Source organism: Bacillus rossius, chromosome 3 (assembly GCF_032445375.1).
Source record: "Bacillus rossius redtenbacheri isolate Brsri chromosome 3, Brsri_v3, whole genome shotgun sequence".
NCBI classification, from domain to species: Eukaryota; Metazoa; Arthropoda; class Insecta; order Phasmatodea; family Bacillidae; genus Bacillus; species Bacillus rossius.
The window spans coordinates 71,112,483-71,133,373 of record NC_086332.1 but is presented as its reverse complement, the minus strand read 5'-3'; the positions used below and the strand labels follow the sequence as shown (position 1 = coordinate 71,133,373).

The window sequence follows — 20,891 nt, the reverse complement described above, 5'->3', positions numbered from 1 at the left end:
CTTTTTCACTTAACATCTTCAGAACTCTATAACAATAACAATCAACAACAATTACTTGAACATTTTTAAAAAAGTTAAAATGTTTTGGAACATAAAGAAAAAGGTATTATTTAAAAAAAAAATAGTTGTATTCACTTGGGCTAAAAAGAACTAAAAATTTCTCGACATCCGTCAAGGCCCTGTCACACTCAAATTTTCGCTTCCAACACCTTCCAATATGTTGTGTCAAATAGAGTTGGAGGGATACGATGCTACTGAAAATATCACTAGTGCAGCCATGATTGTTTGACAAGTTGGATAACCTGAGTTTCCATGAAATATTTTACATGTAGAACAGGTTCTGAAATAAGTTGGATGTTGGATGAGATTGCCCAATCAAAATCGTGCCTATCGAAAACGGCCATAACATCGGTTTCCATGTCAACGAATCGTTAAAATGGTGAAAAGCATATGGTCAATTAAAGAGATTAAAAAAGTTAAATAACTAAAATAATTTTAATATAAATATTGCATGCGAAAACATTTTATGCATAAAAATTAAATTATGTTTGTATAACTTTAAGAAATCCCTGAAAATTTATTTATTTATACAACGAATATTATTGTGATTAAAATTTATTCATTTTCAAAAAAATTAAAAATCCACAAAAATAATAACACATTTTAAAATGCCATCCAGCACTGTGATGTATTATTAAATAATTGTGGATATTAATTTGTTTAAACTATTAAAACAATCAATTTTTCCTAACCTATCTAAAACTAAGTGCATTTGTTTGTTAGAAATCTTGTTTAGGGAAGGCTATAAGTTTGTCTCTGGCCGAACGACATCTACACACCAAATCATGCTGGGTTTCAGCTAGGTATTCAGAAAGGGTTGCATACATCATGTGCTTTGTTTGAGGATTTATCAGCCATGTCAGCAATTGATACATGACTTATTTCCTTATATTAAATCTTAACTATAACTTGTTAAGTTGGGCCTAAGTAAAACCTCCATAGACACAAGGAAATACCTGGTATAATTTATGGAAGCATTATAAGCAGGCAGGTTCAATACAGAACAAAAAAGATGGTCCAAAGAAAGAGGTGGCCGAGGCAGAAAGTTTCAACCATGTTGGAATGGAGAGCTTGGACCTTGCAGTTTGCATTGGTGTTTGTGCATGTTTTAATTGGTACCGATGGCTCATTCGCCCCTGGCGGTGAGCGACTTCATTCATCGCCCTATGGCTACCATTCAGCACGTGTTTTTTAAACTATGAGTGCATATTAATAATACTTATTTTAAGTTAACATACGTTAATTAGTTATCAACTGGTGCATCAGGTCTCAAATCCGGAAGGGATAGAGTGGCAGGTCGCCTGTCGCCATTAAAAAGCTGATGCAGCTAGCGAAATTTATCAAATCTGTAATTGAAATCAAACCAGTCATATGTATATGTATATATATATATGTATATGTGTATATATAGTCGTGTCCTAAATTTGGCCTCGGCCCCCTTATGGAGTGCTCCATGCTCATCCCTGAAACGAACATGGCTGCCCCAGACACCGCAGGGTAATTTTACCTAATACATATCTATGCCCAAGCTAGTTATCCTGTAAGATGGTGATGCACCCGGTGCCAATAGATGGCGCCTGCTGCAGAATGTAAGTATATAATTGGGATTCATTGTAGCATTACTCAGGGAAGGAGTGGGCTTCCGCTAGTGTTGGGAGCATCCAGAGATTCAGAAATCAGCATATTACCAGGAGAGTCAGTGACATATTATAGAACATGTTGTAAAGGCTAAATCTGTAAATATTAACTGTAATTATAATGTAACCGACTTGTATATAAGCGTGGCTTGCACTGTAATAGAGAAATCTGGGGCATCATGGTACTAATGATGTGATAGCTAATATTTACATTTCTGTTTCAATGCGGTTTTCTGCAATGTTCTTTTATTTCAGCTTACATTGCAACTGCAGACCTTAGCTTAGAACTGCTTAGTTCAGTGCTCTTGTAGTTAATTTAGGTTTAATAGTAGCTTTGTTTCAGGCGCTGAGCCCTCTTCGGGTAAGGGGGGCGGACTGCTTGAGGTTTGGAATGGACCCAAGCAATAGTCCGTGCTCATCCCGAGCCAGAGGAGGACCGAGGCCAAAGAATCGGATAGGTCGGGCAGTCGTCCTACCGTTCCGATAGTTGTAGTCGTTGATCCCCGCAAGTGCGCAATAACAGTAGGGAAAAGTCTCCGTTCACAACCCCGACTAGAATCGAACCTGTTCGGTTAATGTTCGGAAGCAACGCGTGACTGGACCCTCCCCTAGTGGACACACAAGCTCTCCAGAGCTGACAAGTGTCATAGCATCTTTCTCGACTCGTCCGAAGCCCCAGGCTCTACAGGATGCCCCTCCAGGCATATCTACTGTGCGGCTCATCCCTGAGACGCCACCTACTCATGTGATAGATGTCGCTCCCACCCAGGGTGATCGTCAACTGCTATATGAGGGAACTTCTTGCGGGCTCGCATCCTCTCAGCCTCACCCTGTCGCTGAGTCTCGCCTAGAGGAACAGATGGATGACTCCTCCCTACATGGCGCCCCCTCATCGCGAGTGTTCGGCAATTGGTTCAGCATCCTCACAGATTTTGATGATGGTGGCGATATGTCCACCGTAGGTTCCGCAGCCGACTGGGCTTCCAGTCGTGACAATCTCAACACTGGCTCTCAGCGTGTCAAGAACCCCAAGCGTAAACCATCTCCCAGACAGTCATCCTCCGATGACTCTTCCACCAGGGCTTCAGCAGCACAGATGGCTATGAGAAAAGTTACCTCTCAGGGAACATCCCGCCCACTCAAGCTTCGGAGGAACACCACCACTCAACCACCAAACCAAAACCAGAGCGATCTTGGCCCTATTTGCACCGAGCACCCTACTCGTCTTGGCCCTACTCGCAACGAGCACCCTAATCGTCTTGGCCCTATTCGCACCGAGCACCATCCTTCTCGGCCACCGAAAATTCCCTCGATCTACTGTCGCGGGTCACTGGGCGAAAAGCCCATGGTTTTCCATCGCTCTTTGGAGCAACAGTCGGGGACTTTTCAAGTTCACCCCCCCCCCCCCTCCTCTTCTTTGTTCCCATGCCTAGCCAGAGGGCAGGTCGCAGGCATCTCCGACAGCGCCAACATCCGAGAGACAAGGAGGAGCAGCTGCCAGCATACCAGCAGGGCTACTTCAACCCACCTTGCGACCTGAGGCCGCAGCCCCTCTCTGCCCGGCTGCCTGCCCAACTACAGGAACTGCCCGGCAGTGACGACTGAGGACTTAACACCCCAGGGGTTTTCACCCCACCTCAAGCCACTCCCGCACCGGACACTGTTGCCGGGACATGTTTATATATATATATATATATATATATATATATATATATATATATATATATATATACACACACACACACACACATATATATATATGTATGTATGTGTGTGTGTTTTATTAAATACATGAAACACAGTGGCAAGTTTGAATTAAATACACGATTACAGTACAAACCAGCATTATATGTAAACTAATTGAATATCCAATTGTGACTTTTGTGTATGTGGCATTTCGTTGTGTACCAAAAAAATTCCTGCCGTTTCTGTGTAAGAGGCATTTCGTTTTGTTAGATTAAGGATTGCAATAATACCTGTAAAATATTTTTTCTGTAATCTAATCGAACTAAAGTTGTTTGTTACTAAAATTTGTTATTCTGCCTACACTTATATATATATTTTTTTTTTTTTTTTAAATCTTGGAAGGGATGGGTCCAGACCCCACTGACCTCCCCGCAGACCAAGTCCTTGTTGCTAGGCAACAACCGGAAAATTGCTCTTTACCAAATGGCTATCATATTAAGATACTCTGTGATATATATTTTTTAACAAATAAAAGGATAACAATTTTTTTACTTTGCCCAACAGTCACCTTTTTGGCTTCAGCAATAATCTACTTTGTGATTTTGGCTTCATGCTACCGCCGTTTATATTTGTAAAAGTTTAGTGGAACTCTATTTCCATTTACACTAAATGCATTTTACGGTTCTTCCCATGGAAATTGGGTTATTCCATTATTTTTGAATCCTATGGATTTGGATATGATGTATTGTGATTTGTTGTTGTTTATGCAATAGTGTAGAGTGGCCTTATGTTGAAAAAATATCAAATGTGACAAAAAAAATTGCATGAGTGTTATAATGTTTTGTGAAAAATTTCAACGACCTTTAAGTTGACTTATCTGTACCTCACTTGTAGCTACTTTGTATTAAGCGCAGTGATATAATTTTACGAGAAAATGCCTCTTCCTGGTTTTCCTTACGCAACTATTGTGGGTTTCGGAGTTTTAGTGATAGCAGCGGGCTTACTTATGTTATTTGCTAATCAGCAGCAAGAGCCGGTTGGGTATGGAAATACAAGGAGACGTCGTTCTCCATCACCACCACCTAAGTAAGTACGGTGATCCTAGAAATTATATCAATCCGATAATTAGGCTATTTTGCAAGAAGGTTTTTAACTGTTCTAAATAATTTTAAGAAATTTCTTAGTTGGGAGGTATAATAATGGTCAAGAAAATTGTTGGGTTGAAGCCAATAAAAAATGTTGAGAATGACTTTAGTAGGTTCTCCACTATAAATGTTGCTTGGTAATCCTCTGCAAATAATTATTTCTACATACTAAAGGAAATACGATGTATTGGAGGATTATGGTGATGTAATTGTGGAGTTATAGAGTCATTCCATGTCATTTCAACAAGTGCCTCAACTTTATTTTCTTAATTTTAGTTATTTTAGATTTATTGCTCTTATGAATAATAAAAATTTTAGTTTTTTTCCGTTATATTTGATGAATATGTAAAACATAATTCCATTTGTTTAAGTATTTTACATGTAATGAGATTTGAACAGTTTTTTATATTTTAACTACGTTAAAAATTATGTGAATGGGTGGTAAGGTTAGATTAGGTTTGCTACATTTGAAATATTTTATTTTGTGAACTAGGTAATTGTTTTGTATCACGTATCCAAGTTTATCACTAGATCCTGGTGGCATGATCCTTTTGTTTGATCCTGTAGTACATTATGCTTGTTTTAATTAATAGACGTGGATGTGCGATACAAAACTTTTACCAAGAACAGTTGATTAGTTGGTTAGCTTTATTTAAAAAACTTTAAAATGGTATAAACAATTGATTAAGTTATGTTAGGTTAGCTACATTTTAAATAGGCCTACTGTAAATTGGAGTCAGTTGGATAGATTAGGTTAGTGACCTGTAAAATACATAACAGTGTTTTTTGGAACAATTAATAAACAAAAATATATATTTTTCATAATTTTGTTTTTATGGAAAATAGGCTACAACACCCTTATAATTTTACCATTATTTCATTAGGCATACCTTGTACAGAATTTTTTTTTTTTCAGTTGCATATTCAGGGAAGGATATGATATTACCTATTTAAGAGAGGAGCTTATCCTAAAAAAAGAATATAATAATGTGAAGGAAAAAAATGTATGTCCTAATACGTTTCCTTATCATTCTGTAAATTGCCATTGTGATATCTTAAGTAGTTTATTCTTTTAAATGGATGGTAAGCCATATTTAAAATACTGCAATATTGTATGAGCAGTGGGTTAGGTTATCTATATAGGTAGCTATAACACTAAAAACGTGTGAACACTTTGTTAGATTGGTTAGCTACATTAATGACCTAGTAAATACGTTTCATTAATGTAGCTGACCTAACACAACATACCTTTATTTTTATGGAAGGGTTTTCATTTATTAATATTTTGAGTTGTAAACGAGCTGTAAAATTTTATTTGTGTTCATTAAGGATGTTTAGTTGAACATGCTCTAAAATCATATTTTTTTAAATACAATTTGGGGCAAACCTACAAATTTTTTATTGTTTTCATGAAGCAAGCATACAAATAGCAAGAAAAAGAAAATATATACTTAATATATTTAAAACTTATGTTTATCATCATCACAGTCTTTTTTCAGCTGGGTATGTAGTGGAAAAAGCCTTATCCTTTGGCTTCGGCCAGTTCTGTGATAGCCTTGCATTGTGGCCTCTTCAGATGTCACTGTACATAAGACTGACTATGGAGGTCTGTGTATCGTATTATTTTGGTCTTCAAAATATTGTAAAATATTTTTGATTTTGTATTAACTCGTAATATTACAGCAGTAATATATATCACAAAATAATGATACAATCAACAATGTCACTGTTAGTTTAAATGCTAGGCCTAGTTATTTGCAGCAGTCATCCAATACTGTTAATTGTAGAATATTTGGTAGTTATTTCACATCACGTATCCAAGTTTATCCCTTGATCCTGATGGCATGATTCTGTGTGTGGTACATGATACTTACTGCTTTAATTTAGTTGTCGAAAGATCCTTGCCATAACAAAAACTTGAATATCGCAATACAAACAAATGATGCCAGGTCTTCAGTGGAATTTTTCTCTTTCATGTACATTTTACAATCATAATTCATTTTTATATTAGGTACAAAAACTTGTACTAAATTAAAACAGCAAGCATCATGTACTACAGGATCAATGTATACTGGATCATGCCATTAGGATAAAGGGATAAACTTGAATACATGATATAAACTTTTACCAAATATTTTTTGTCAAGGAACTCAATGAGCCATTTTCACTGTGATTGCAGATTTCAAATTAGATATGTAGGCTACTAAACAGTGGATTTTTGAGTAATTTCTGATTTAAATATCTTACAAATTCTGTGAAATAATATTTTTTTTCTTTTCCTTTTGTCTTTTGCAGCAGTAGAGCTATGTATTTTTTAAAAATTTATAATAGTATTTTTTTTTAGTTATTTATAGTTAAGCATAATTTTTATTTTCCTAGGTCAGGTTACATAAACATACAATAATTGCATGCATACTGTTTTGTGGGTTAGTTACCCAGTGACAGTGGCTGGGTTCATTATTCTTCCTATGGTGATCTAGTGGGGAATCAAAAACCAGGAAAGGTTCTACATTAACTTTACTGCCTGGTTTTCTCAATTGACTAAAGTGGTTACCTGAGTAGGTACTTTAGTCATCACCCAGTCTGGTTAATACCCTATCGCATATATAATTAAGCAAAAAACCTATTTTAACTGTTAATGTCTATTGTCATCTTTGCTGTGCTTTTTGCCGCAGCCACAGCAGGCCTTTCGACGAGGTGGGTTGCGGCGGCCAGAGTTACCGCAGCCCGCCCTGGCTCCATTGTCTTGACTTACTCAAAAGCCCCTTTTTGGGCGTGGCTTCGTATTTGAGACCTTGGGGCCACAACTGTGTTGACAATATCCTCGTTCCTATCCCCTCTTACGCAACTGCAGTCGGTCACACAAACGTGAGGTGCTGTCCTACTGTTTCGCGCTGACACTACAGCGTGGCCTGTTCGCCGGTGCAATGCATTTGTCTCGTAACAATACATGCATGCATACATACATACATACATACATACATACATACATACATACATACAAAATTTATGATGTTAGCGAATTTTCTTTAACTCTTATCTTCAGCAGCAACATGATTACACCGAACTGCTTTGTTCTGTCAGCAGAGGGGGGTCCTGGGTCCAGCATCGCCCCCGTGAGACAAGCAACAACCGCATCGCGGGCGGGGGTGGCAGGTGAGAACATGTAAACTGTCGTCAATGTTATCGGATAAGAAAAAATAGAAAGTGAGAAAATGGCATTAGTTTATTTCATTCAGGGTTCCTGCAGACAGGTAAAATCTGGGAAACAGGAAAACTCAGGTAATTTAATAGGTGTCGTCATAACCTGGAAAACACGGGGAAAATGACCAAATGTTAGTACCAAACTAAAGTAGTAATTTTTTAATGCTAGTGAGTTCCTTTAATGTTTTAAAATCAGTCTGCATTTTAATAATAAATTTCACAGCATTGGTTGCATAGCATTAGTAGGGAAAAAAATGCAAACTATGTTTTGTGCAGGAAAAGATTTTATGGTCGGTTTGGCATCTTATGTGTGTTTGAAATGTGTTTGGTAATTTCTTGTAGTTGTGAGCTTTTCGAATGTCAGTTTGTAGCATTTATAAACCATTTAAAATTTGACATGTTGGTTATAGTTATGTTAGAATATAGGTACAGGATTTAAAGATCAATGTAGTTTGTAACGACAACGTATTATGAGAAGTGTTAGGAATTGTTTTACAGAAATTATGAACTTATTTACGACGTTGCTTAAGTTGTTATTTGTAACACAACCTGCCTTTACGTCATATTAATGTTGAAGTTGGTATAAGTAGTCACTGAAAATTTTAGACACCAACTCAACAAAAGTGTATCTTCATGAAACAAGTAAACCTGTAGGTGTAAAGTAACTAATGCATTGTTTTGTTTTCTGAGTCTTTTGTTCAGAGTGTAAAAAATAGTGGTAAACACACTATGTCAGTTTTTATTATACCTTTGTGAGTACCTACTGAAATTTTAAAATAAATTAATCAGTCGCCACTGCTTAGTTTATTAACACTGACATAGCCATATATACAATAACGCAAGGTCACCTGTAGAATCCTGTACTTAGTACAATTTATAAAGTTAATTACTTACTAAAATAATTCCAATTATTAACAAACCTAAATATTTACTAACAAATTAATATTATTTATAAACAAAATATTTTCGTTGTAAGATAGAGGTTTTAACTGAGGAATAGGCTGAGTGATTCCTTGAAAACGAAACAGGTCGGTTCCAACTACGATAAATAGAAAAATTCGTATTAGGGGTCCCTCATTTTAGATATGATATACTTACAGTAGAACTCCAATTATCTGGATGAATTGGGACCGCACCTGATCCGGATAATTGGATAATAATAGTAAATATGTAGTAATTTCTTTAAAAAATGCAAAATAATTCTACACAATATGAACAGTAAAAATGTACATACTGTATTTATTTTAATAACAAAAAAATTATTGTTTACATTTCCTAAAGCACAGTACTTACATAAAAATAATCAGTACTCATGATTCCTTAAACATTTCGGTAAGAGTCATCTGTTATAGACGTCTTAAATCATTTCCGTGCAGCCAAGTGCCATATCCGCTTTACATTGAGCAGCGGGATGTAGTCACATTCAGACTGCCGCTCCATCCCTGATAATGCAGGCTCTAGACATGCAAACGCCTCACAAGCTGATGGTCCAACACCTGGTTCAGTAGCCACATCATCGTCGTGGTCATCAGTTTCTTTCATCTGAGTGACACTTTGAATTAGCTTATCATCGTTTAATGTGCGTGGTTTCACCAAATTCCATGCTTCCACCACAATATAAGTGCAATCCTTTAAATTAATTCTTTGGTAATATGCCACAATGCCTTTTTAATTTTCATCTTCTATCAAAAGCTTCCTCAACAGTAGTCTTTTGTAGTGTCGCTTTATAGTTTCAGTAACTGATTGGTCCATTAGCTGCAGCAAACTGGTAACGTTTGGCGGCAGGAAAGGGGTTTTAAAATGTCTGTTTTTCTCTGTCAAAAAGGCTTTTTGTGGGGTGGGCCGGTGGGTGCATTATCCAGAATCGACTTAACCTTAATGTCTTCTTTTTTAATTCATGTATGAAAATTGAATGATTCCATTTGGTAAACAAAGCAGCGTTCATCTAGGCCTTTGGTGGATTTTTGTAAAAGACATGAAGTAATTTTACATTTTTGAAAGACTGGGGGCTTTTTGATTTGCTTATAAACAACAGAGGAATTTTATGATTTCCTATATAGTTGGCACAATTCAGCACAATCATATGGTCTTTTGCTAACCTTATGGCCAATTGCACTACTTTCCCTTTTAGAAGCTAGAGTAGATTTAGGTAAAGCCTTCAAAATAAGGCCAGTCTCTTCTGCATTATACACAAAACTCTGAGTCATACAAACCTACTTCACTTTTGAATCTCTTATTAAATTTTTCTGCTGCTTTAGGATATGCTGAAAGTTTCTCACCACTTAAATCTAACTCTCGAATACCATGTCTTGCCTTGAAGTTCCGTAGCCACCCATTACTCGCTTTAAATGAAGACAAGGTGTCAATTTTCCTGGCTAACAGTTTTGCTTTTTCACAAATAATCGGCCCTGTAAGTGTGTTGCCCAGTGCTTGCTGCTGCAAAAACCACTCGAATACATCTTAGTTTTCTGCTGCTTTCATCGCTTTTCTAGATGACTACAATCTTCATCCTCAAGGATAGACACAAAGTTTAAAATTGAAGAATTTTTTAAATGTTGATGTTCCAATGCCAAACTCCTCAGCTAACTGCTTGCCAGTCATTCCTTTATCCACTCATTGTCTGCCAACAATAACATAGCATGTTTTCTTTTAGATGACATAATTCATAAAAAAATAAAACACCAGCACAAAACAAAAATGTACACGGAAGATGTAACAAAGAGCTACAAACCAGTCTAGGTGAAGGACACAACTGACTGACTAGCAACTGGCATTAACATAACAAACAGTGCTCGCTTGATTGATGACTCATCATGTGCAAATGCAGTAGCCGCTACAGTACACTCACTGTAAGAAGAGCCCAACAAAGCGTGCATAATATAGTACAGTAATAACTAATAACTGTTGAACGAAACTACATAACCCGTAGGTTTAATAAAAAAGTTTTTTTCTCAAAGCGATCCAGATAATTAGTGATCCGGATAGCTGGAGTACAGATAGTTGGAGTTCTACTATACTAATATAGTTGTATATTCAAGATACTGAATTTATATCCTATTTAAATTATAATTAAATTTATTTAAGCTATTTCATTTTAATATGTCATTAATATAAATGAACTTAATATAATTAAAATATATTTTGTGTATAAATAATATTTATAAATATATTTATTAGTAAATAATTAAGTTTTGTTAGTAATAATAATATTTTTAGTGTGCAATTAACTTTATAAATTATACAAGTACAAGGTACTGGATTCAACAGTTGAACTTACATATGGCTAAGTGCTCACCACTCTTCACACACTATCTTAAGAACAGTTAATTGTATAAAATATTGCCTATAATAAATTTTGTACAGAATTTTATGCTCTACAACTTCTCTTAGAACTTTAAAATTCTTTTAGAGCATAAGAAACAAGATATTTACAAAAAAAAAAAACAGTTTTTGTGACCTTTGACCTTGAATATCTTGACTCGCATTCACAAGTTTCTATGAGATTTTCGAGATAACATACAAAATGGGAAAACAAAGATTTATACAGGTTTGTAGCTTATTATCTTTCATTCTGAGTTACATTCCTTTTTTTTTTGTTCACCAAGTAGAAGCTGAGCTACCAAACAGGTCAACTTAACTAACTAAGATCAGTGAAAATAATAGACTACCATCGTCCATGGTAGTGTATTATTACAAATTGTTTAAAAAAAATTTACTTCGACAGATGAACTGGTATGTGATGTGTTAAAAAGTGTGGAAATACACTTTAGAATATTTAATTATAAGGCAGTGATCATAACATGAGTAAGCCTCGAACCAAAGTGCGTGACCACTCAGCAGGCACTCAATTGTCTCTAAAAACATAAACTTAATTTTTATTGTAGAACTGTGATTTGTAAGTAACATTAACAGTGTTTACACATGGTGGACAAAATAATCAAAATGAGCAAGGCCCTGTAGTTAGGAAAGCAATTGTAACTAATCCTCACAAGCAATGATATTTTTCTAATAAATAATGTTTTTCCTTTTGGTTATTGTTTATTATTGTATGGCCCCATGGACCCACCTACCCTATGGAAAGGGTTGAATTCTGGGAAATTCTGTCAGATTATTAAAAATACAGCAACTCCCCCTCCCCAATTTATGTTTTAGCTGTATACGCCCTTCGGGAATGTGCAGTTGATAGTCCAGATGTAGAATGTCAGCTAGACATTATAGTGTGAAAAAACAGCAATAATGCATTATTTAGTGAACATTAGTTTTGTTAGTTATGCAGGGCATGTTATCTAAAGCATCAGACGAACATTAAAGACTTATTCTTTGTTGCTGAGTGCTAGCAATGGGACGGAACAGAAGCGCAGAACCAGCGACCCCACGCAGAGGAAGGTGAACGGTGGTTACGAGTGCATCATTTGTCTAGACTGTGAAAACCTCTGCCGGTTCGTCAAGCTGTACTGCGGCCATCAATTCCACTCAAACTGCTTGACAAAGTGGTTTGAAGTAAGTAGTAATTTAAAAAACAAATTTTCAATGTCATTTCTTTAAAAAATCTAAATGTTAAGTGACAAGATTTAAATAATGTTTTTTAAAATGATATTCTAAACATAGGGGACTTGGGTTGGTTTTTTATATATAAAATCATTATGCCAGCTTAGCCTTTATTAAACTTTATTAAACAATTAAATTTGCCTTAAAGTTTGGAACCATGTCTAGGTAGTAGATTGTACGCACATGTACTCTGCATTACAGTAGGCGTCTTCAGTTTTTAAGTTTAAAAAAAAAAAAATTTTGTCTGTAATTTAAAAACAAACTTTGCTCTTAAACATTTTTCACCACAAATTACCTGCCTATAAAATTTATTGTTGGGTTTTCCCTCGTGCTCACATGTTATTTGCACTCTTTCGTTTAAAGTTTTTGTTATTGCTGTAAACCAAACTTCTCGTACGAAACACCTAATGTGATTTTTAAACAAACACTAACCATAGACCAAAAATTGTGCTCTGGAAAGTGTAAACAACTCTGAGAGGAGGAGAAAATAACAGATCACCACTCTCCTAACATTTGTGGGTTGAATACTCTTAACAAAATTTAGAGGGAATATATACGTAATAATGGCTGATAATTTAAAGAATTTTTGGAAAAAAGGGCACACAAGCATTTGCACCCTTCTTTTGGTAATGTCCTCAATATTGAACTATTTGTCTAGTTGAGATTGAAATTAATATAATTTTAACTTTTAAATGGAATTCAGATAGTTTGTTGAAATAGTTTAATTTTTTCTAAATGTGTGATGTTTTATTAATATTAATTGACAGACTCCTGCATTTTTTGATTCTTAAATTGAAGAGTATAATTCCAAAACTCGCTAAGTCCATTTTCCTACTTTGTGGGAAAATACACTTTTGTTGCTGTCTTTCAACTATTTAACACATCATTGTGATATTACCAGGTGTAATCCTTCTTATATTTAGAAAATTTTTGATAAGGTGCGTGTAAATCAGTACAGTTTTATTAATTGTAAAAATATCAAAATATATCCCAAAACCAGCTCAGTCCTAGGACTGAGCAAGTTTTCAGTGTTTTTATTAGAGTTTAAAATATTATTCACATTTTAAAATATTGATTGATAAATTAATTCCAACAAATTATGTTACTATGCATTTGGATTTCAATTATACTGTGTTAATATAAGCCGTGTTTGGTTATACATTTACATTAAGTGCATACATTTACACACAAAGCTATTAATAAGGGATACTTAACTGTGATAGATATAATCTGTTATTGCACAGGTTCCAAACAAGGTGAATACAGGGACATAACCAAATACGTAAAAACGCAATAACGAAGTGGGTTTGTTCCAAAATGTGATGCACCTATCGAGCATGCTCTCTTACTGCTTGTTATGATAAAAAATAGTTCAGTATTAATAAAATAACAACAGTGAGTGACTATGAGGTGAAAGTATAATATGTGTAAATCTTTAAAATCAATGATTAATAATAAATACTACAAAAATATATTCACCTATTATTATTGAGGATAAATGAATTACAACATTATAATTTTTTTACATTTTAATTGCTCATAATTTTAAGTACATTGTTATAACAACTTGTAAATATGAGGTATTGCTCATAATGATATTATAGACGCAACTACCACCATCATATGGCATACTGGATGGGTTTTTGGACTGAGCGAGTTTTCAGGACGACAGTGCCAAGGACTGCATCTTTCGAACCCTATAACACAGGGACCGGGCTACTTTCGATGACGATTGATATTTTAAAAGATGGAGACATATTTTAACTGAGTTGAACTGCAATTACCTCAGTTTCGCCAAAAATGGACTTAGCGAGTTTTGGAATTATACTCTTCGATTACAGAGTGTATAAAACATAAATCTCTATTTGATGAAAATAGTTCATTAAGAGCCACAGTTTACTATTTTATTCATGAATCCTGTATATTTTCACTTGTTTATAAACGTAGTCTATTGAATGCTATATTTATTTTAAATGATCCTAATTAATTTCCTTTTATTGCATTCATTGAGATTTATAGAGTACAAAAAAATTGAGTTGGAAATTATATGAATGCACAATGTAATGAAACCAAAGGACTGTCACAAAAGTCACGAAGTAAACCATAACTGTGCTGGAAATCATGAAACTTTAATTTTAGCAGCAGTTTCATATTTTCAATTTTTTTTACTCTTCACTTCAGTTAATAGCCGCACATTAAATATAAATAGTTGGATTTTGTCCACTTAAATCAAGGGGAAATTATCTTTGACAAGGTTCTATCATAAAAATAAGCACACATATATCTTTCAGTAGTAAATTTAATTTTGATATGATTAATTTTTTTTTATTATACAGAACATTGATTTTGTTATATAGAAATTCAATAAATAGGTCTTGAAAAAGTTCTGAAATGGGTTACATGGACCACAATGTTTCGTAATGTTCATAATGTTTGGCGGGATGACCTATGACAGCATTCATTTTTGACTGGTGTAGCGAATGAGCCAGTGGCAACAGAATCTTATAATTTTACTCCTCACTTCGCCACAGGTCTGACGTCTATCTCTGTCCATTTTAACATGTGTTAAGGCAGAGTTTTTCTCCCAAACTACCCTCGTGCGTACATGTGTTGAGAGAGCACTGCATGTTATGTTGGCAGGCCTCACAGAAAGGCAAGGTATGTCCAACGTGCAGTGCAGTAGTAACGAGTCGCTAGCGAACCGTGAGTCATCGCGCATCATCGCAGCTAATGAGGGACAATTCCAGCTGCCACCCATGAACATTAAATGCTTTTAAATAGAAATAAAGCACATGTGCTCAGGCAATTTTCCCCAAAAATGTGATAAGTTTGTATCAAATAATTTTTACCGATGGCTTGTGTCATTTATTGTATTTTGATTTTATGTAATTTATTGTGCATTGATTTACCAATACAACTTTAAACTGAACACAATTTCCATTTTCTGTTAAATTGGTATGTGTGTATGTGACAAGTGTTGCTATTTGCTAAACAGATTGATTATAATGGAAATGAGCACAACTTATGTAAAAAAAAAAAAAAAAACCAATATCAGGGTAATTACACATAGTGTAAAACAAAATTTTTCCTGACTCATATTTCTTCCTACCTTACTGAAGAAAGAATAATTTTATGTAATTCAGTTCAGTTAAAAAAATTAATCTAAATAGGTACTCTGTAAGTACTCTTGTGTGCCTTGCTTGTTATATATCTAAAATTAATAATGGACCATTGTACGAGTACCCTGAAAGTATAAAAAGGCACAGGGATACACAATCTGGTTTCGAACCGGCCAGTTTTCTCAGGTGGCAAAGGGCAATAGCCAGCTGCAGTTATTTTGGCGTATGGGTTGTCAGTAATAAACCTAGTGGCCAAAAGACATGAAAGCAGATATGCCAGTATTGGCTTTATGAAACATCACTGATATCAATGAAATTGCCAGCGAAAGAAATTAATTATATGTTGAGGCCTGATGGCTGTCTGGATTGGGCAATAAAGTGATGGATTGGTTGCAAGCATCTTAATTCTATTCTCTCATTTTTCACTTTCATATTAATTGTAGTTTATGCAGACTATTTAAACATTTAGTATTCAATGTTTCATACAACCAACGAGATTTCGTGATTGCATTTCAACACATATTTTGACAAATATCAAAAAATTTGTATTTGTCCTACTGTCCATTTTTTTTTTTTAAATATAAATTATTTGCATCATGGTCTAGGATATCAATTGTTTTCCCGTTTAGAAAAAGTAACCTAACATTAAAAAATGTATCATGTTATTGAACAAAGTTGTGGAAAATAGAAACTTTATTCTCAATAATAGCTACATACGTATTCCATAAACCTAAATCATAAAATAATAGAAGCACCATTTTTACATTTCTATTTCTACTTAGAAAAGTTTTGTAATAATTGTCAGTAGGGTAAAATTATAAGGAAAAAATCATCTTTATAATTTTTTGCCTTGAGCCAGCATTAATCAACATGAATTTTTTTCCCCATTATCCTGAATACATCATAAAAATTTGGTTCTTCTACACAGTACAATTATTAGTTGTTTTTTTTTTAACTGAACTGTTTTAGAAAATTTCTTAAACAATCAAAACAATTCACTGCTTTTGCTAATTTCTGTTCAAAATTCTTTGCATTTCCCTGTTTTTAAAGTGTGTGACTACCTTGAAATTTTAAGTTTGTAATTTGCATAACAGTTTGGCACTAAAAGACTGATTGCCTGTGCTAGTCATATAGCCCATTGTGTTCAAGTTGATATTCATAAATTCACTTCTTTCAATCATATTTGTCCTGCACGGGTTATCATTGTGCAAGTGTTTCAGCTAGGCGTGGCTGTAGTAATGCATTACTCTTGCAGATATAGTAGTGGTTATTTACTTAATTATTATCCTATGTGGCAAGAATAGGGTTTCCAGTGGTCTGGGCTTCGTTCATGGTTTTTAGCGCCTTGTGTGGCATCATGTAGTAGGGTGCATGACATTTTGAAAATTTATTAAAGTTCACAACTAACCAGAGTGGTTTAAATTTTTCTGTTGCTTAGTAATTTACTAGTGTGCAGTACTTTGGAATGAATGCACTGCCAAATGTTGATGGAACACTGGCACTAATGTTGTGACAAGGTTGGAATGAGATTGTTGCACATATACCTAAATATTGTGCCTTTTATGTACGTATTCACTATTCAAGGACAGAAGTTTGCAATCAAAATAGTATTTACTTTAAAAAGCTGTTAGAGAAAAAAATAAACTACTCTTCTTCTGTTTGTACTCAAGCTTTTGACATTTATTTCCATGCTTTTTTGCTAGTTTTCATTGCCAGACCAATGGTATACATAGTTGGTTAGCATTCTTGACTGCAGATTGGTAGTTTTGGGTGTGAGTCCCATCTCTGGCATTGATTGGTTAATAAGATGCCCTCTCCCAAGTCATCCAGCATGAGGCGATCATGTTTGTGTATTCTAACGTAGATTAAAGTACAGTTTCTACTGACTTATTACCACTTAAAATCCTAGGTGGACCTACAGATGCAGACTTACAAGAAAGGTACCTTTTCGGCTTAAGTGGTACAACTTTAGCCAAACTATAAGACACGTGTACAATTTTCAAAATTTGGCATAACGAGCTCATGACAAGAGGTCAGACAATTTCTTCTAGTAGACATCTTTAATCAGTTAACAGAGTCCTCTCTTGTTATGCCTTTTTTCTCTATTTCCTTTGCTATATGGATGACCCTTGGTGCTTTCATGACCCTCTAAAACCTTACTTATCTTTCCAACATGATTCCAATTTTTATTCTCAAATTTTAAAATAGGGGTTTGAGGTTGGTTAGGTCGCTCAATGCCATGACGACTACTCTATTGCAACTAGAAATGATGTACAAATTTTTAAATTAAAATGATTCTATAAATTTAGAGCTGGTTGTTTAGTAATATTCTATATGTTGATTGTGTATATAAATTATTTCATTGTATAATGTACGAATTAGTTGTCTTTTTTTTTTTAAGTAAAATGTTACCTAAAATGGTAGTAAAATGTAGCATCTTATTTTAAACTTACCAAATTTCACACAAATCTACTGGCAAGAAAATTTTACAGCTTAATACAAATTTATTTTTAAATAATCCAACATAAACAAAGATAAATTTAATACTTCATAAAAAATTTTGTGAGTTCCTAAAGTACTGAAATTTCTTACTGTCATTGAAACAGTTAATTTATAGTAATGGTCTATTATTTGCATAGATGTCTGTACATTAGACCTTGACAATGTTGTCATTAATGCTCTCTAGTAACTTTGAATATGTTTGTGTTGACATGCTTGTAAATATGGTTTAAGTACATTTTATGTTTAAAAATAATCATGCAAAAATAACTACATTTGGTTTGACATTGTGTGAATTTTTAACAGTGGGACAGACATATTAAACTGCTGCATGTCTTGAATCACTTATTACAACTAGTTCCTGCTCGTCAAATCTTTGCAATAATTGAGCACTTAAAATAGATTATTGAAGTGTGTAAATATATGTAAATAAATTAGTGTGGATGTTAAAAGTTTATGTAATATGTATATGCTTAATGTTTGAAAGTAGTTGTTACAACGGTTTAGTAATCACATGCTGATGCTTCCATATTTTCAGGTTATAGTTACAATAACTATGGCATTGGCTACTTACAAAGCTATAGTTAAGTAATGTATGCACCACGTAACAAACAAGTGAGGAAAACAGAGTCATAATTCTCTTTCAGTGCTGCTTTGTAAACAGGTCAAGATACTGATGGTTGAATGTAATGTGTGTTGTTCATAAACCTCGCACCAAACTTTTGAAAACAAAATGTTGAGACAAAGTTAAATTGCTATTAAATGTTTATTCTGAACATAATTAGAGAATGCTATAATTAGTTTTTGTTTTCTGTAATACAAATAGCATTCATTTGTAGCAATACTGTCGTCTGGTAATTATTTTTTCAGCACAATTTATTCTTGCTATGCGGGCACTGTTCAGCTTATCAATATTTCCATCAACATACCAACTACCCCTCTCCTATTTCGCCCACCATGCCCAACTATTGCCCTCATGTGAACTGAATTTTCGTAACGCTCAAAAATTGTAGCCCCCTCAGCAAAGAAGTTTCACTTCAAAATTATCATGACTGTAAAATTGCTACGACCACAGCTTTTTTGTTAATTGCAGAAAAAGAAAATTTTATTTTAACATCTCAGCCACAGATGATGAAAATTAATGATAAGTTTCCAAAAATTATAAACAAAACTAGAATGTAGAATTATTGAAGAAACACATGAAAAGATGAAAACCTTTAAATCAAATCTATATTGCAACACCACCATTACTCAAAAACAATCATTTTTTTCCCTAAAGTCGAGTGCAACTTTCCACTACAACGTGTACTTTCTTCCCATAGCACGATGCCTTATTTTCTCAGCTCTTTAATCATTCAGAGGTTCTTCAGCAATCATAAAATATCACAACAGCAAACCTTTAGTATTCATTGAAATGTCTTTCTCACATAAACACACTCACTAACCATATTCAACATTGTCAGTCATCCAAAAAGCTGCAGCATGTTAACTAACCTAGGAGCTCGATTGACATTTAGTCATGCAGTTTTTTAAGTTTTTTCAACACATATTTTTTTGTAAAATTGTACGCAGCTTATTTGTGAAGTAGGTACAGTATTACTTTTACAAGATGTAAACCAACCTGATGTGGTCAATAACTAAGCACGATGGTATACAATTTTAGTAATGTGCAGTTGACACCAGCACCCATTAACAATTTGTTTGTGCTTCTAGTCGATCAGTGTCAGCTGAGGTTATCACTAGCTGACAGCATCAAAATATAGGGGGGGTATAGTTTTACTTCCAATAATTGTAATAGCAATAATTTATAAAACATTTTTTTCTACTGTTTCCTGTTATTGTTCCAAGATCTCAATGACCTTTTTTGCATTTCGTAACACCAATGATTGGCATAGTGTTTAATGTTGCTGTCAGCCCCGCATGATGTAAATATTTAAAAGCTCAGATTGTTAAATGTCTGTATAATTTATTAATTTTTCTGCTGGTCTATGTTACTGTACAGTGAAAAAAAAAGTATATAATTGGGGTTTTGATTGTTGGTTCCTTACTTTTGTATAGAATTTGTAGATTTTCAAATAAACGTATAAAATTGAGTTAAATTAATTATTGTATGATGACAGTTCAATTATGGAATAAAGTCTCACTTAGCCAAAATAAACGAACTGGCAGAATGTTGGATAATATGGAGGTGTTAAGGAAAAGCCTATTAAACATCAAACTATACTATAATTTTACACTTTGCAAACCTAATAATCATGTTTTACAACAAAATGTGTACTATACAGGTGCGGTAACAAATTAGTTGCAGCAGTCAAGAGCAACAAAAAGAAAAAAAACAGACTGCGCTCATGCTTGCAACTTGCAATTCTTTTGCAGATTGATGTTATTTTATTTGCAGTGGGACGTCAGATAATATGGAATTTCGTATAAGAGGTCTGATAAATGGCACATTACTCACTACTGTATTATTTCTCATTTTTTGTGCGTCATTTGTCACCAGCTATAAAGTATTAATTTATCGAACAGGTACTGAAGCGATGTTAGTAGGGATGGGAAAACCGAATCCCAATTTCATCGATACCTACAGATTCTACTTAAATAATCGAGAATTGATGATAAAAGTCTATTCCCGCATGTAGCAAAAAAAATCATTTCACTACATTGCAAATCTGTCAGATACAATTATTTAACGACTCTTTGAGTGGGGTTATGACTGACTAGAAACATATATAACAGTCATATTTCCCCAAATAAACAATATCTAAAACTTGGGTCAATGTTATACACAAGTCAAAGTACAAACATTATTTATAAAAAATTATAGCTGCGTATTAGAAGGGGCCTGTTCTTTTCGCGATCGCGATTAAACGACGATAAACGCGAAATCACCGTAAAATACAGTTTTTACACGAAATCGCCACAAAACAGCGTTTTTCCACGAAATTTAGGATTAAAACGCGAAATCGCAATGTCTTTACGGGAAATTTAAATAC

General features: G+C 34.3%; 1 long non-coding RNA gene across 2 annotated transcripts; it reads left to right on the top strand.

The window, feature by feature from the left end:
• The first annotated feature begins 3,918 nt into the window (after window positions 1-3,918).
• LOC134530881 (uncharacterized) lies at window positions 3,919-19,991 on the top strand. 2 transcript variants are annotated; one of them, XR_010074888.1, is made up of 4 exons: window positions 3,919-4,469; window positions 7,613-7,684; window positions 12,070-12,232; window positions 14,921-19,991. It is a non-coding gene; the product is annotated as an uncharacterized LOC134530881 (long non-coding RNA). The 2 variants fall into 2 exon arrangements; XR_010074889.1 differs by having other exon boundaries at window positions 3,920-4,469; window positions 7,616-7,684.
• Window positions 19,992-20,891: the final 900 nt, after the last annotated feature.